Source organism: Eriocheir sinensis, chromosome 21, assembly GCF_024679095.1.
Source record: "Eriocheir sinensis breed Jianghai 21 chromosome 21, ASM2467909v1, whole genome shotgun sequence".
Taxonomy (NCBI): domain Eukaryota; kingdom Metazoa; phylum Arthropoda; class Malacostraca; order Decapoda; family Varunidae; genus Eriocheir; species Eriocheir sinensis.
Genome location: NC_066529.1, coordinates 929,245 through 947,589, shown reverse-complemented (window position 1 = coordinate 947,589; position 18,345 = coordinate 929,245). Strand labels below are relative to the sequence as shown.

General features: G+C 47.2%; 1 protein-coding gene and 1 long non-coding RNA gene across 4 annotated transcripts in view; one reads left to right on the top strand and one right to left on the bottom strand.

The window, feature by feature from the left end:
• Positions 1-18,345, top strand: part of LOC127001480 (glutamate receptor ionotropic, NMDA 2B-like) — a 204,719-nt gene that overhangs the window by 39,138 nt on the left and 147,236 nt on the right. The window lies entirely within an intron of this gene.
• LOC127001482 (uncharacterized) overlaps positions 1-18,345 on the bottom strand; it is a 125,718-nt gene that overhangs the window by 80,752 nt on the left and 26,621 nt on the right. Inside the window, exon 1 of one of the 2 annotated variants that reach the window (XR_007755304.1) lies at positions 9,900-10,308. The exons of the other annotated variant lie outside the window; for it this stretch is intronic. This is a non-coding gene — a long non-coding RNA (uncharacterized LOC127001482). Of the gene's footprint in view, positions 1-9,899; positions 10,309-18,345 lie in introns of those variants that run through there. 2 annotated transcript variants of the gene reach the window in all.

Here is an 18,345-nt window from a genome sequence, read left to right as displayed (position 1 = left end):
GAATGGATTGCATACATCCATATATCCACACTAAAAAATATATACGTTAACTCTTCCACCTATACGTCCACACCCACCCACGCACCTACCGACCCCCACACCCACACCCACATAAATATATCTACATCCCACCCCCTACACACACACATTGTCAAAAAAATAAAATAAAAACAAACAAATACGAAAAAAAGTAAGAATTATCACCTGGTTTCATTCTGGCCCACATGACGGCCAACTTGTGGGAAAGCCAAGACGGAACACGTGGAGGGAAGGAGGGAGGGAGGGAGGAAGGTAGAGAGTGAAAGGGAGACAGGAGGAGTGAGACTTGGGGAGAGAGGGAGGGGGATGGGTACAGGCTGAAAGGGAGAGAGGAGGAATGGGACTTGGGGAGGGAGGGAGGGAGGGTACAGGCTGAAAGGGAGACAGGAGGAGTGAGACTTGAGGAGGGAGGGAGAGAGGGTACAGGCAGAAAGGGAGAGAGGAGGAATGGGACTCAGAGGAAGGGCAAGAGGAGGGAGAGAAGGGAAGGGCGGAGGTAGCGGCGAGTATTAGGTAACAGTGTCGGATTCTAGCCAAGGCACGGACCAAGCTTAAGTCCCCCACCAGGTTACGATTAGTTTACTGGGTTAAGTTCTGGTAATGATGATTCGTCCCCTAAATGGCTGAGGACTATGTAATTTAAACGCATACAGCAAAATCCTGCTTATGACCTGACCTGATTGACGGCTTTTTGCGAAGTTAACTCTACTCCCAGAAGTGCAATGTTTTGTCTGACTTACGATAGCGTTAATATTAAGCCGGTAACTGCGGGGATCATGTTTCTTAAAGCTCCTCCCTCTAAGCGAGAAAAATGAGAAAAAATCATCACTCATGCAAACCATTTCATAATATATATCAGCGCATTTGTAATCAGTTTATGCATCATCTATTTTTGGGGGGTTTATACCATGGCAAAAATTTGGCCCATCGCTAGTACACGGTAAAAGCCATAAATTTGGCCCATCGCTGGTACACGGTAAAGCCACAAATTTGGCCCATCGCTGGTACACGGTAAAGCCACAAATTTGGCCCATCGCTGGTACACGTTAAAGCCACAAATCTGGCCCATCGCTGGTACAAGGTAAAGCCACAAATTTGGCCCATCGCTGGTACACGGTAAAGCCACAAATCTGGCCCATCGCTGGTACACGGTAAAGCCACAAATCTGGCCCATCGCTGGTACACGGTAAAGCCACAAATTTGGCCCATCGCTGGTACACGGTAAAGCCACAAATTTGGCCCGTCGCTGGTACCGGGTTAAGTAATCTTCTACCAGACATACTATAGATTCTGTGAGAAGTACTCTTATACAAAAAGCAAGAAGGTACTACTCTTCCGCCAGTCATTGAAATAGAATATAGGCAACAGAAACCCCGAAGCGTCCTGATTAAACAAAACAGGAAAGAAAGAGCAACAATTCACAATATTTTGGAAAGCTTCGCTAATGCAATTCCACAATATCGCGATGAAAATTATGCCCATTTTATACATTGCCTTTGACGGCTTCATCTATACCGCTAAAATATATTCCCGGACACTAAAAGTCATTGAGTTAATAAAAAAAAGACTATGCAATACCGTTATCTCTCTCTCTCTCTCTCTCTCTCTCTCTCTCTCTCTCTCTCTCTCTCTCTCTCTCTCTCTCTCTCTCTCACACACACACACACACACACACACACACACACACACACAGACAACTTCCTTCGCTTCTGACTTCCATTACTCTGCCCTTCCCTCACGTCCCTCGCTTCCTCTCCCTCATTACTCCACACACTTACATGGGAGGAGGGGGGGGGGAGGAGAGGGAGAGAGAAAAGACAAAGACAGAGACAGAGAGAGAGAGACAAACAGGAAAACGGAGAAGAACTAGAGAGCGAGAGAGTGAGAGAGAGTGAGTCAGCCCTCATGTGCTCATTTAAAACTTAGTCCTCCCTCTCCGTAGCTTCCAACGACGCCAAGGAAGACTATTATAAAACGAGAATGAATATGAGGGAGGGGCGAGCATCGTGCAGGCGCCTCACCACCCCTCGAGGAAGCTGGTTTTCGTACCCTCAGCGGCGTGATGACCGTCCGTGGAAGTTCGTGAGCGACTAATCGTCTCCGTGCGTTCGAGGACTGTTCGGGCGAGGGGTCGGGGGTCGGGCACGTGTCGGGTACGAAAAACAGTTCCACAAAACCGCGGCCCGTGAGGAAAGCAAGCGAGAAAGGCGTTAATAGTTATGGCACCAACTTTTGCCACAAGTTTCTCACTCATTTTCCCTTCCATTAGCGACGTGTTCTCTTTTTCCGGGCAGCTAAATGTGGTTAATGGGGAGCTCAGAGGTCGCGGTAGAGGTTGTGTCTTGTACTTCACCTCCGCGATAGACAGGCTTTCACGTGGGACTTCTACTAATGGTGAGCTGGGGACATCTGAAGAAACTAGAGTGACTTGGATAGTGATAGCCGCGTGAGAGCCAGACACCAAACAGCGGTCAAGTTACATAATAGCTCACCACGAACTATAGACTGACATTCTTCTTCACTTCAGCTTTGCGTATGGAAGAGAACCGAAGCTGGAACGCCATAACCACAACGAGTATAAGGGAGAGATCGAGTCTTGGAGCCCCAACTACAATCGTTAACGGAGGAATGAAAAGAGACGATCGGAAGTCACAGAATTAATCTCCTTCTTTTAGGTGAACTGATATCACCGAAAACATTTGCATCTGACCTTAAAGCGATACACTGACGAGGAACCATTCTCCTTCATCATTATTATCCTGCGCAAAAAAGTATGAGAAAAAAAAAAACTTTGGCCCCCAGTTTACGAGGCGTCGCAGAGGGGCGGCGCCACAATAACCTCGCCGCCAAAGATTTATGGCAAGCGTCTCTGTTGCACACGGCCCAGCAGGTAAACAAGACAAGGTGATGAACGGACCTCGAAGATACATGAGGCGATGGTGACGGTGGTGGTGGTGGTGGTGGTGGAGGAGACAATGGGTGAGGAAGATATGTGATGGGAGTTGGTGTCATTACTTTTAACTAATTTCCCTCTTGTTTTCTTCAGACGCGGCGGTTTTGTGTGGGTTGGCGGGGTAGTCTTAGCGCTAGAAGTTGTCCCCAAAGTAGTTAAGGAAGCGGTAGTGTTAGCAGAAGAGGAAAAGGGGCGATAGTGTTAGCAGGTGAAGCAGAAGACGGGTCAGTCACTCCGGTATTGTTAGTAGAAGTAGTAGGAACGGTACTGTTAGCAGAAGAGTAGAAGGGCAGTAGTGTTAGCAGTTGAAATAGAAGGAGTGTTGTGTTATAAAAGTAGAAATACGAGTAGTCATATCACATTAGCGTTAGCAGTACAAGTAGAAAAAATGCTTAACCCGGCCACAAATTACGAAAACGAAAGCCAATCATGTGCTTAGGCAGTCACTGGAGGGCGAGGACACACTTGGGATCTTAATTCTAATCATAATCTTGTACCTATAAAGTTCAGTGCCCGCGAGGAAAGCCGTTTGTTTCAAGAAGTAGTAACGAAGAGGCTGCAGGTGGACATAGCAAAAAAAAAGACAAACAAAATTCATGCTCCAATTTTGCCACGAGTTGTCTCCGTGAGGTTAACGTGGCGGCAAGAGTAACACCAACACCGAGGAGGCGATTCAGAGCAAAAACACACAACAGGGAAATACTGCTCGAGGCCGCGAAGAAAACAACAACACCCGCATTGCTCGAGAGGACGACGGCGCGTGAATAAACCATCGCGGCACGCTGATCAAAGGAGACACAGCTTAGAGAGGAGAGATCAGATCAAACACTATGTATGAGACGATGATGTGTGTGTGTATGTGTGTGTGTGTGTGTGTGTGTGTGTGTGTGTGTGTGTGTGTGTGTGTGTGTGTGTGCTTCCGCGCCCCCCTCCCCCCCCTATACACACCCACGGGGAAGGAGAGGAAAGTCGTGGGAGGGAGGATTAAGCTTGGGGACGGCAAAAATGGGGGGCGAGGGAGCGGACATTATACGTGACTGGCATGGCGGCACGCGTTCCCATAGTCGCCTGGCTGCCACGGTACAACAGGCGGCAGAGGGGCGGGGCACGAGCGGCGGGGGTGAAAAAAAGGGGGGGGGGGGGGAGATGCTGCTGTGTTCGGTCATATAAAACAACACCATGGTACAAGTATTGGTATGACGGTTGGTATGGACAAAGGAGGGGGCGACTGAAGCTTACAGGTATTATCAGCGGTGAGAAATTGTCCCTCGAGTGTGTCCTACAAGATTACAAGTTTGTAGAATGAATTTGGTCCATGGCTAGGATATTCAGCTAAGTCTTTTTATGCCACCACAACACGACTCAATATACTTATGACTCGAGAATACACAAAGCTGCCACAGTATCATGCTTGGAGGCTGTGGGGCATTTGAGAAGGCGAGGCTTTATTCGTATTTTTAGACTACAAGGACCTAATTCTCCCTCCACTGCCTCAGATGGTGTCGAGTCAGTCTATTCTTGCGACAGAGCGAGAGGCCGCGACCATAACATCACCTCACTCCTCACCCTCCACGTCCCTCACTCCACTCACAGCTCGAGCCGCTCCAACACGTGACAGTTCAGCCCCACACTCGTCCGGTCCCTTTAAGCCGCCCCTACACCCAAAATAAATAGTGAAAACGCGGCAGGAAGTCCTCGCCTCAACACCACGCACGGTAGCTCGTGTTCAGACCCTTGTCCTGGTCAGGTTTACTCTTCCTCTTCCTCGCCTCGCCCTGCCGCCAAGGTCTCGCCCCGACGCGAACATTCACAAATCACACTTTCTTTACCACCGCCCAATTTTACAGTGAGCAGATTTCTGGCTATCGCTACGGCCAGATACAGTGTTTATGGTGACACTTGGGAGTTTTCTTGTCATATACCCCACGTTGCCCCGACACCCGCCCCGCCCCGCCCCGCCGCTATCCTTGGCACAGAGACCCACTGAAAGCCGCGGGAGGGAATTTAGTAATTTTAAGGCGCTCTGTGAACCGGGAGAGAAAAAACCTCACGTGACTGATGGCTGACCTTGAGACGACACCACACGACTTGCTTGCACGGGGCTTGTGTTGCCGGAGAGAGAGAGAGAGAGAGAGAGAGAGAGAGAGAGAGAGAGAGAGAGAGAGAGAGAGAGAGAAAAAAATACATACGGAACCTTAAATTCTAGTACACAAACACACCTGAGCTCGCACCTGTTGACAGACCAGCAAGGTACCGACCCTCTTCCCTCTCTCTCTCCCTCACCCTGCCCTCACTTTCCCCTCTCTCCTCCTCCTCTCATCCTTCACTCTCCCCTCCTCCCAACTTTCACTCTCCCTTCATCTCCCTTCCCCAACGGCCCTTTTCCCTCTCCCCCCTTCCAGCCTCCTCCCGCCATCTGTCAAACTCACGCTTCTGCCCGACAAGAACACTTCAGCGGTTTCTCTTTTGGTTTCCTCTCGTCATCTCGCTCGGCTGGCACACATCCAGGTTATCTCCTTAAGGTCTAAATGCGGGTGCCCGTAAAGTCTCGTATGATTACCTGATAAACGGAACTATGAACATGCTCCTTAGTCAGGCCATTAAACTCTCCTCCTCTGCCTTTTAGCGAGGTTGGCAAGTCAAATAAGCGGAGACGAAGTGTTTGTATCGAGGAAGGAGAGTGTCTGGATGGGAAATTTGAGGTTAAAGTTTTGTTATTTACTATTATATGGAGGTGAAGATAAATTTGGGTTATTTTTTTTAACATGCAGTAAAGGAAGAAGCTCAGGGGCAAAAAAAAATATAGTGAGAAAAAAAAGCAAGCTGATCACCGCCCCGATGAAAAAATAAATAAATAAATAAACAAACGCCGATAATGACAGCAAAGAAAAAAATAACAGGAAAAAAAAGACCACCACCACAAAAGCAAGCGAGCAGACAGACAGACTCGAGAAGAAAAACATGAAAGCTACCGTAAGTTCCTCTGCAAACACCTGGCAAACAAAGACCGCCTGGAGAAGTGGGCAGCTCGGAGCACGTAACACCGACAGCTTTTTAAGAAGTTCTGTTATGTACGATGGGAAAAAATCTCGGACTCGATCGATCTCCAGCACTCAACGGAAGACGAGACTCCCCTCCTGAACGTAATTTGACGCGGTACGAAGAAATATGCGTAAATATATGAAGAATAAAGTCGTTTTCATGTGATGCGAGAGTCGTGTTGCCCTCCTTCCCATTCGCGTCTGTCAGGCAGGAAGGGGGAAAAAAAAATCAGAGAATGAAGAAACGCAAGGCAACGGAAGAGATGAAGAAATATGCGTAAATATATGAAAAATAAAGTCGTTTTCATGTGAAGCGATAGACGTGTTGCCCTCCTTCCCATTCCCGTCTGTCAGGCAGGAAGGAAAATAAGAGAAGATCAGAGAATAAAGAAACGCAAAGCAAAGAAAGAGATGAGGAAATATACGGAAATATCAAAGTAAAAGTCGTTTTGAAGTGAAGGGATAGCCGTGTTGCCCTCCTTCCCATTCCCGTCTGTCAGGTAGGAAGGAAAATAAGAGAAGATCAGATAATGAAGAAACCCAAAGAAAGAGATGAGGAAATATACGGAAATATCATGCTAAATAAAGTCGTTTCCGAGTGAAGCGAGATTCGTGCTGCTCTCCTTCCCCCTCCTTCCTTTCTCTTCTCCTTCCTTCCGTTCTTCCCTCCTTCCTTCCCCTATTTCCTGTATCTTCTCTCCTTCCCATTCCTTCCCACCCTTCCCTTCCATCCCTCTCCCTCCCCTTCCTTCCCTCCCTTCCCTTCCATCCCTCTCCCTCCCCTTCCTTCCCTCCCTTCCTGCAGACCTTGAGGAAGAGAAATAAAGAGAAGATCAAAGAATAAAGAAACGCAAGGCAAAGGAAGAAGAGATGAGGAACAAAGGAGAGAATTGAATTTACAACTGATGATAATAAATCGAAGCGAGTTTTATTTCCCGTGTTTTCTGGCCTCGAGCAAGGAACGTAATGTCTGTTTTTCTCCTCCGGTTTCTCCTCCAGACATCCTCCATTCCTTTTTCATTTCCTTTTATCTTGTTTTTTTCACTTCTCTCGTTCTTTTCACGATGTCTGATTTCATGTTAAATATAAAACACACACACACACACACACACACAATTCCCCCCCCCCCCCCCCCCAGCAAATAGGAAGTTCGGAGAAGTATTTTTTTTTTCAATCCTCTTTTCCACAGACGCAAGATGGGAGAGATGGAGGGAGGGATGGCAGGCGAGATGGAGGAGGAGATAACGGAATAGGACATACTCTACTAAGGAGAGAGGATGGAGGAAAGGCAGGCCATGTGTGTGTGTGTGTGTGTGTGTGAGAGAGAGAGAGAGAGAGAGAGAGAGAGAGAGAGAGAGAGAGAGAGAGAGAGAGAGAGAGAGAGAGAGAGAGAGAGAGAGAGAGAGAGAGAGAGAGAGAGAGAGAGAGAGAGAGAGAGAGAGAGAGATTAAGGAGAGCGAATCAATAGGAAATACACAACGAAGCAAAATGTTAAGTGTGAAAAGAAGAAAAAACAAAGATACGCGAACTTGTGAACAATGAGAAGACGGACTTATCAAAAAACAAATAGTCGTCCCTTAAAGAGCCTCCCCGGACCACCTATCAGAACGGGGGGCATATTTCCAATCTCTCTAAGGGTGTGTGATCCCTGAGTGAAGACGATCGGCTGTAGCTTCGAAACTAACCACGAGGCGTTCTGGAAAATCCTCTCATTCACCGTTGCCAGAGAAACGTACTCGGGCATAGTATATACCGGTTTCTGACGCCTATCTATTGCCAAGAAACATCAGGAATTAACTATTTTAACGGTAATTATAAGTGAATCTCTTTATTGGGGTCCAGGAGACAGTTTTTGGGTCGGAAGTCGGTAAATATAAAAGGCTAGGTAAGACAATCTGGCAACATTGCTCTCATTGTGATTCCCACTCAGAATTACCCAGGTCACTCACTTGGCTTTATCTAACCTAACCTAACCTGACCTGTCCAAGAGTGAGCGCCACATTCCCGTACAGAGAAGTGAAATGCGTGAGCGGGCGAGGAAGCGGCCGGGCGAGGAAGGGAATGGAAAACGAGTAAGGGAATAGATGGTAATTTCACGACAGTCTAGCAAACAAAGGTAGCGATGATGGAGCTTTGCAATACCCTCCCCCTTCTCTCTCTCTCTCTCTCTCTCTCTCTCTCTCTCTCTCTCTCTCTCACCTGTATATGCGTTTAATTTCTCAGTAATTAAACGACGAGTCAGGTGTGTGTGTGTGTGTGTGTGTGTGTGTGTGTGTGTGTGTGTGTGTGTGTGTGTGTGTGTGTGTGTGTGTGTGTGTGTGTGTGTGTGTGTGTGTGTGTGTGTGTGTCCCTGCATGTAACGTCCTTCTTTCACTTCTAACACGCCCCCGTTTTCTTATGTGTGTGTGTGTGTGTGTGTGTGTGTGTGTGTGTGTGTGTGTGTGTGTGTGTGTGTGTGTGTGTGTGTGTGGTGGGGTGGGGTGGTGTTGGTGTGGTGCGGGGTAGGTGTGTGTGTGTGTGTGTGTGTGTGTGTGTGTGTGTGTGTGTGTGTGTGTGTGTGTGTGTGTGTGTGTGTGTTGCCCTAAAGAGAAACACGAGCCCTGAAGACAATTATTGATCTTTTGTGACAACTTTGGAGAAGGGGAAGCTAAGTTTACTCTTGCAGGAGTCCGGTTTAAGTTGCCTCGGTCCGTCCCTGTCTATCCGGCCATCCGTCGAGTGTCTGCCTGTCTAATGGCGGCTGTTTGTCTCTCTGTCTCTCTCCTCGCCTTCCTCTCCACGTGATTGCACTGTCATTGCTCTTTGCTAACACTACTTAAGTTTGTCCGTCTTATAGTGTGTGTGTGTGTGTGTGTGTGTGTGTGTGTGTGTGTGTGTGTGTCTCAGCTGCTTCATATACGTAAGGGAACAATGCATCTCGAATCATGAATGGTAATAATTGATGTTCACACGACAATCACCTGGTCAGGCTTGCCAACCATTCTGACAACCCTAAGGTCGGGGCGCAGCGTGTTCTGGGTAATCCAAACATCACCGAACAAGGACTTGACGTTACTGTTTTTTCGACATTTATGAAGTTTGAGGTTAATGTTAAGTTGCCTATACCTTTCCCGCTAAATGTTTTACTTTCTCTTCTAAAACTGTCATTTCCGTCACTGATTTGGGCAGACCATAAAACCCGACAGTTCTTGCTCCTTAAAACATTTTCTGGCCTTACGGGAAGTGTAGTGACTGTCCTTCATCTTTCACCTTTGATTAGATAGTTAGTGTAGCCTGTCACAAACAGCCTCGTAAGGACCAGCAAAAAAAAAAAAAAAAAAAAAAATAAAATAAAAAATAAATAAATAAATAAATAAATAAAGCAGATCTGCTATTGTTTGTTCTTCCTTTGTAGTGCATCACCTAGCACGCACGATGGTCACCAGGACACCAGTGAAGTTGCCAACATACTCTTATTTAAGCACAAATAACTTACTAAATCGCAAAATCTTATGAAATCACATGTTCAGGAGAAGAAACAGCTTTGTAAAAATCAAACGTGATGATCAATGCACCGTAAAAAGGTTGGCGAATAAAATCTAGCAGCTGATCCGTGCTTCTTCAACTGGGCAATAACGTGACGGCACAAATGGCATTTTCAGAGGCTTGCAGTAAATCACATATTTCCTACTTTGTACGCAATGCGATGCTATTAATTCTCATGCTTTTCAATTATTCTCAAACTTAGTGACAAAAAGGACGAATTTAGCATTTTCCACTCCCTTTCTTCCCTCATGCTACGTGCCGTCAAAACACACCACGGCTTTATACCGCTATTCACGCTCGCGTGAAGCTGCCAATAATGGACACAATACTCTCACATTTACCTTCCGCTGTGCCACGGTGCCGTGGCTGCAGGCTGGCAGGCTGGCTGGTTGGATGCTGGGGCTGGCTGGCTGGATGCTGGGGCTGGCGGCGTGCAGGGACTCAAGAGGGACGGCGGAAGCGCTGTCCAGTGTACTTGACTCACAATGGCTCGTTCTGTTCAGCCTCTTTTCATCCTGTGTGTACCTCCTTTCCGGGTCGCTGTTGTGTGCGGCCGCAGCGTGAAGCAACACACGCAGAGCACTGCACAAACGTGGCACGTGCCAGGAACAGCATCAGCCTCTCCCGTGGTGATGCTCCCGCCGCGACCCTCGGGGCAGTGGCGTGGGACAGGTGGGTCTGCTTTAGATCCTTGAAGCTCGAAGCACTTGCATGACCTTTCGCTCATTATCTACGCGGAAAAAGTTTGTATCTATCTATCTATCTATCTATCTATCTATCTATCTATCTATCTATCTATCTATCTATCTCTATATATATATATATATATATATATATATATATATATATATATATATATATATATATATATATAATTGTGGGCTGGTGGTGCAGCGGTGAGGGCATCAACACACAACCACATGTTCCGGGTTTCATGACCACGGCCAAGCGGAGGAAAGTGTTGCCATCGGAGCCTCTGAAAATTTTTAATTCAAGAAAATACTGAATCTCTGCTGCGCTTAATATGGATACCCGATGAAACTTTTTTGCATGAACAATATGGCAGTCTGCACGCCAAAATATATACTGATGCCTTCAGACGTATACTATGAGCCGTCACACCGCGGTGACTACGGGGGCGAGATTGTCCAGAGAAGGACGCCCCGAACAAGGTTATTATAGTAGATCGTCCTGTGCTGCTCACACCTCTCGTGGCTAACCGCAAAGAAGCTTCAACCATGCATGTCTCTTAACGTGGCTCAGTAGGCCATACTTGAGAGGACACCTCGCAGAGTAAAGGGACTGTGTAGAATAGGTAAATGCTACTTAAACGGATTCAAGATGTGACTCTTCTAAATTTTATTTGACCATAAACATAGTTGGAGTAAAGTAAATCATTCGCCCCACCAGCCACTCGGCCCTCCAGCCGACCAGCCGGCCAACCTGCCAACCAGCCTGCCAACACCCGCGCCACGCCACCCGCCAGCCAGCCAGCCATCTTTAGCTAGCCAGCCAGCCAGTAAGCTAACCACCAACCTTGCCGGGCACGAAACCAAACAGCCGTTCATACAGTTACGCAGCCAGCAAATACAGGTCGCAGCCAGCCGGCCAGCGTCGCTCTCACTTAGTCGGTCTCGGCAGTTTCTCTGATGGGAACGAAATAAAAGTAAGCGGCGGAACCGAGGCCCGGGGGCGGAAGTGTTTGCGGTCCGCTCCACTTGACTCTGTGGACTTACGGAAGGGAGGAGGAGAAGGAGGAGAAAGAGGAGAAGGATAAGGAGGAGAAGGAGCGTTGCCTTTATTACAATTTTACTCCCGCGTCGCCCACTTGTGTTATTGCCTGAGGGAGTCCCCGGCGGGTCCGAGGAGGTGTTTCGCTCCCTCCCGCGGGGGCTGTGTTGCGTGTGTTGCTGTTTTGTTCGGGTGTGTGATGCGATTAGGGAGGAGGAGAGGGAAGTAACGGGGAAGAACGAGGAGGAGGAGGAAGAAGGGGAAGAAGAGGAAGAAAGAGATGATAGGAGCAAAAGAAACGATGATGATAACGATGGAGATAAAGAAGTATAAGATGAAGAGAATGGGAAAGAGATGAGGTGGAGGAGGAAGAAGAAAAGGAGGAAATAAAAGAAAAGCAGAAAATGAGGAAATTGGGAGAAAAATGAGAACACACACACACACACACACACACACACACACACACACACACACACACACACACACACACACACTCCCCACCAAACACCACCACCACCAAAACACCAGTAACAAAAACGCAAGGCTGGCAATGATAGCACTAAATCGGGTCTACGGCTGGCACTAAATCAAGCCAGGGAGTTAGAACTTTATTAGCGCTGCCCCTCCCCTTCCTCTGCTGACGGATGGTGTCCCGAGAGAGCACGAGAGGGAGGGGAAGAGAGGGGAATGGAAGGGGATGGAAGGGGATGAAGAGAAAGGGAAGAGAGGGGAAGAGAGAGAAATGAAAGGGAATGAAGAGAGAGGGAAGGGAAAGGGAAAATGGAAGAGGAGGAAAGGATGCTGGGGGCGAGATAAGAGAGAAGAGGAAGAGAAGAGGGAGAGGGGGAAAGAGAGGGAATAAGAGAGGGAAGGGAAACTGGAATAGAAGGAAGGATGCTGGGGTGAAAAAGACATGATAAGAGGGAATAATGTGAAAAAAAAGAGGAGAGGGAGGAAAGAGGAAGAAATAAAGGATACTTGGAGAGAGAAAGGGGAAAGATGTTAAAGAGGGAAGGATTTTGGAGTGAGAAAGACGTGATAAACGAGGGAATTATACGAGAAGAGTGGAGAAGAGAAGGAAAAGGGAGGGAAACAGGAAGATAAATGGGAAAAGGAGGAAAGGGAAACGATAGAAAAAGAGAAAGGAAGCTGAGATGAGAAAGAAATGATAATAGAGAAAATAATCAGAGGAGAGGAAAGGGAGAGAGAGGAAATATATGGAGAGGGGAGAGAAGGGAAAAGATGGAAGGATGCTGGGCTGGTATGAGAAAAATAAGTAATAACAGAACGAATACGAGATGATAACAAGAAAGATGAGGAAAGAGGAGGATAAACAGAGAGGGGAGGAAAGGAAGGGACAAGATCGACAGAGGGAGATGAAAATAAATATGAAAAAGATGTGATATAAGAGAGCCAGAAAAGCAAGAGAGAAAATATAAGGAAAAAGAGAGAAGAATGGAAGTAAAAGAAGAGCGGGAGAGAAGGAGAAAGAAAGATAAAGTTGGAGGTATTAAGAGAGCCAGAGATGGGAGAGAGAAAAGATAAGGAAGCGGAGAGAAGAAGAATGGAAGTAAAAGAAAAGCGGGAGAGAAGGAGAAAGAAAGATAAAGTTGGAGGTGTTAAGAGAGCCAGAGATGGGAGAGAGAAAAGATAAGGAAGCGGAGAGAAGAAGAATGGAAGTAAAAGAAGAGCGGGAGAGAAGGAGAAGGAAGGATAACGCTTAAGTTGGAAACATACACTATAGCTACACAGTGCCTCAGTGCTCATTTCCGTCACATCAGCCCATCACCCAGTCACATGCCTAGTGCAGCATCCGGCACTAAATACCACAGTTTACGTTCCCCAGGTTTCCCCAGGCACCCAATTATCGACCAGTTCGGAGAGGGAGGATGAACAGTTGAGTGGGATGCGCGCCGACTACCAGGGCTGGGATTCGAACTCCAGCCTGGGATTTTGGAGCTGGAATTGCTAACCACTAGACCACGGAGACGCAAGGGGATAGAAGGATGGAGAGGGATGTAGTGGAGTTGATAAGGAAGGGAGAGGGAAGGAGGAATAGAGGAGGAAGGAGATGAAGAGGAGATGGGAAGATGGGACGAGGGGAAAGCAGAGGAAGGTATTTCGATAACAATAGGAAGAGGGGAAGAGCGAGAGCGAGCGAGAGATAATGACGGAAGGCAATATAAGGGGAGGGATGAAGATAGAGGATGAATAATAATGATGAGGGGAGGAGGAGGAGGAGGAGGAGGAGGAGGAGGAGGAGGAGGAAGAGGAGGAGGAGGAGAAGGAAGAGGAGGAGGAGGAGGAGGAGGATAAGACAATGAGAAGGGGAGGAGATGGGAAGAGATGGAGCAAATGAAGAAGAGGAAGAGGAGGAGCTGGAGAAAGACGAATTGAAGAGAAGAAGAAAGGTTGAGGAAAAGAGGAATTAAAGAGGAAGAAGAAGAATGTGAAATTAAAGAATAAGAGGAAAAAGAGAAACAGGAGGAGTTATGCAGTTCAGGAGGAGGAGGAGGAAGAGGAGGAGGAGGAGGAGAGGGAAAATATACAATGAAAAGGGGAGAAGATAGTATGAGAAAGTGCTATTGAAGAAGACGAGGAGGAGGAGGAGGAGGAGGAGGAGGAGGAGGAGGAGATATGCAGTTCAGGAGGAGGAGGAGGAGGAGGAAGAAGAAAAGGAGAGGGAAAATATACAATGAGAAGGGAAAAGATAGTATGAGAAAGTGCTATTGAAGAAGACGAGCAGGAGATATGCAGTTCAGGAGGAGGAGGAGGACTTGATCTCTGCCGTGAGTGGCGTAATTAGCCCGGCCCGTCGCACGCATTCTTGCCTCCAGTTTGCGTCGCGAGAGTCCTGAAGTGCATTCCTCAAGTGCCTTTCTTCCTCCCCCCTCCCCCCGCCCCCCCTCTGTTATTACCTCAATAAATACCTCCACGTCTCCATGACCTCTCTTCCTCCTCCTCCTCTTCCTCGTTCTCCTCCTCCTCCTCCTCAATCTCCAGGTATTCTCATCTTCTTCACCTGTATCCTAGGGCGCGCGCACACACACACACACACACACACACAAACACACACACGCAAACACACACACAAACACATGCACTCACAGCTTCTCCATTTCTCCCTTCTCTCTCAGTAATATTTCTTCCATTTTTTCTCTCCCTTTCTTCTTTCTTTCCATTTCCCTCTTAAACCTTCTTCTTTTATCTCTATTTCCTCCACCTCTTCTCTTCTATTAGTTTCTCTCTCCTCGCCTTTCCTCTCCGTTTATTTGTCCTACTTCCCTCCTTTATTTATCTAGCATCTTTCCCCAGGCCCTCATAGTTTTCCTCCCTTCACCTAAACATCTTCCCGGAGCCACCAAGGAGGTATACCCACGAGCTCCCAAACACACACAAACACTGACGGGTGGACCGGACGAACAGGCCACACCAGGAACAAAATCTTATGGTCTTAGAATGTTACCAGGTGAGGCGAAACTCTATACGGACTGGGGACGAAGAGGATTGGATTCTGCTCTTGGGTTTGAGGGAAGGCTGGGGAGAGGAAGGAATCTGGGGTGAGGAGGGGAGGAAAAAGGGATGCTGGGGAAGGGATGTGGGTAGCTTAGTCGTGGATTGTGGACGAAGAGGATTGGGTTTTGTGTTCGGGGTTGAGGGATTGGGTGGATATGATGCTGGGATTGAGAGAGGCTGGGGAGAGGAGGGAATCTGGGGTTAAGAGGAGATGAGAAATGGATGCTGGGGAAGGGATGTGAGTGGCTGTGTCTTATGCCTCCCCTCTAAGCCGTCTGCTCGATTTGCTATTTCTGTTTTTCACCTTTTCTCTCCTTTTTCTATTTCCTTTTCTTGGTTTTCCGCTCTCTATGTGACATCCTTTCCTTCTTCTTTTTCCCTTTTGTCTCTCACTTAAACTTTCCTCGCTTCTTTTTTATCCTCTTTCCTCCGCTTCTTTCCCTCTCACCTCCTCTCCATTTTCCTTTTTACCTCCATCCCTCTGTTTTCTTTCCTCCTATATTTTCTCTCCTCTCAAACGTGACACTTCTCCTACCTTTTCTTTCTCTCCTCTTCAACACAATCTATTCCTCGATCATAATTATTCTACAAACACTTTCTCTTCCTCCTATTTCCCTTTCTCTTCTTCTCTCCTGTAAATCCCCTTCTCATTGCTTCCCCTATTCATTCCTCTCTCTACGACCCTTCCCGTACCTTCGTTTAATACGTTTCCACCTTTTTCTTTTACCTTCCTTCCAGTTCAACGCTTTTCATCTCTGCTGGAAGGTATTATAGTTGGGGTGGAGAGTGCGAGGGTGCGGTGGTCTTTAAGTAATCTACAGGAGAAAATAGGCGATTGTGTGTGGGTGTGAGAGAGAGAGGGAGAGAGGGAGAGAGAGGGAGGGAGAGAGAGAGAGAGAGAGAGAGAGAGAGAGAGAGAGAGAGAGAGAGAGAGAGAGAGAGAGTCATATATGTCCGTTACGAAGCGCATCGAGACTCATAAAGACTTGTTTGGATGTTGCTTACTCTCTCTCTCTCTTCTTTCTTTTCGTCAATATTCCTTCTTTACCTTGCTTTTCATTTTTTTTATTTCCTTCCTTCCTTCCTTCCTTCACTTCTTCCTTCTCTCTCTATATCTATCCATCTATTTTTCTTCACTAACACAAATAATTTTCCAGCCGCAAACACTCACGAACTTCATTTTCCATAATCCTTCCCGTCCATCATTTCTGCAAGCGAGTAATATATATATTTATTTTTTATAATGAACAAATTTCCTTAGTCAGCCTTTTATTTTTTTCTCCCTCCTGTTTTCACACTCATCGACAAGGGACGGGGAGGAGGAGGAGGAAGAGGAACGAACTGTGTGTGTGTGTGTGTGTGTGTGTGTGTGTGTGTGTGTGTGTGTGTGTGTGTGTGTGTGTGTGTGTGTGTGTGTGTGTGTGTGTGTGTGTGTGTGTGTGTGTGTGTGTGTGTGTGTGTGTGTGTCATTTCACCTTTAAAAAGAGGAAACAGACGCTCTTTTCCTCCTCTTTCATTTTTAATCTCGTGGAGTGCAAAAAAGAGAAGGCATTTTTAGTTCTCGATTCTCGGTCCCTCTGTTTGCCTAAATGTCCCGGACGAGGAAAAGGCGAGTTAATACCGTTAGTGCTTCAAAGTATTCGACCCCGGGGTGAGAGAGGACGAGGGAGGGCGAGAGAGGGAGGGAGGGAGAGAAGGCGGGTGAAACAGAGACAGAAAGACAGAAGGAAGGAATGAAATATAAGAGAGGTAAAGAAAACAATGAAGGAAAAAGACGAAACTGAAAGGAAATAAAAGATGGAAAGAAGGATAAGGAAAAAAAAGAAGGAAATGTGAAAGAAAGAAGGAATTTAGACGAAAACAAAGAAAAAGAAGAGAAAAATGAGAGAGAGAGAGAGAGAGAGAGAGAGAGAGAGAGAGAGAGAGAGAGAGAGAGAGAGAGACCCAATCATTCTGGAGGCAGGGTTGAGAGGGGATGGAGTGGGTGGCTTATCCTTGTAGAGCAATTGAATGGACGTCTGACTCCAAGCTGCTTAAAAGACTGATAAAACTAAATACACTTCTCTTTGATTCCCTTCCCTACGTCCATTCCCTCTTTCCCTTCAACTCCCTTCACCTTAACGTACCTAACTCCATTTCACCTGATTAACTGAGGCATCTTTGGTACACTGTAATAGCCAAGGTTTGTCTGTATTTCCTCCTGCCTACGACTTTAACTCAGTCAGGAGGAGAGTATCAAGTCACCTCTACACCCAGAATTGACCTCATTTTGACCTTTCGTTCATTCTACTTTTGTTAGGAGCAGGGAGCTTTTTGTTTTTGTTGTTGTTGTTGTCTTTGTTTTTTTCCCTTGAGCTGCCTCCTGTGTTATAAAAATCAACACATCATCGGGCTGGTCTGGAAATGGTTACCTGGGGAAACCTGGGAAGGGTAAACTGTGGGAACCCGGGATGCTGCACCTGGCTTGTCCCGAGGTAATAGTTTCTCACACAGGCTCAGGGGTTCAAAGGTCAATGTACCGGAGATCGAGCACCGAGGCTACGCGCTGTGTGTGTGTGTGTGTGTGTGTGTGTGTGTGTGTGTGTGTGTGTGTGTGTGTGTGTGTGTGTGTGTGTGTGTGTGAGATGAGCCATTGCAGATCACTATTACTTATTCATATCTAGTGGATGGAATATTCTCTCTCTCTCTCTCTCTCTCTCTCTCTCTCTCTCTCTCTCTCTCTCTCTCTCTCTCTCTCTCTCTAACGTTTTCGTAATTAACATTTCGTCTAAATTTTCATGAGTTTCCCTCTCAACGTTTCCTCTTTTTCCCTTATTCTTTTCTCTCTTCTCTTTTCTTCTCTTCCTCTCTTCTTTTCTCTTCTCTCCTCTCCTCTCCTCTCCTCTCCTCTTTTCTCCTCTCCCCTTTACCTCCCTTTCTCCTCCCTCTGCTGACGTCGGGAGGGAGGGAGGAAGCGTCAGTCACCAAGGAGACGAGGCCGTGACGTCAGGAGGGCAGAGGTGCGCCTGGAGATACTACTGAGGGGAGGGGGGGGGGGGTGGCGTGTCCTCTCTCTCTCTCTCTCTCTCTCTCTCTCTCTCTCTCTCTCTAATCGGTTAAGTTGCCTCTCCCCCCTCTCGAATGCGTGTATGATGCTGCAGTAGTAATAGTAGTAGTAGTAGTAGTAGTAAAAGTAGTAGTAGTAGTAGTGCTTGTAAGTGTCGGAGGAGGTAGATAAGAAGCTGTTGTTGTTGTTGTTGGTGGTGGTGGTGGTGGTGATGGTGTTGAGGTGGTGTCGGTGTTGTTAGTGGCGGAGGTGTTGGTGTTGGTGGTGTTGCTAGGGGTGAGCGGAGGTGGTGTTGTCGCTTTTGGTGGTTGTGGAGGTGTTGTTGTTGTTGTTGGTGGTGGTGGTGGCCGAGCAGGAAGGACAAACAAGAGGGTGGGGAAAGTGTCAGAAGAGAGTTAATTGCTGGCAAAGGACCAGAAAGAAGGGTGGGGAAAGAGAGTGAGAGAGAGAGAGAGAGAGAGAGAGAGAGAGAGAGAGAGAGAGAGAGAGAGAGA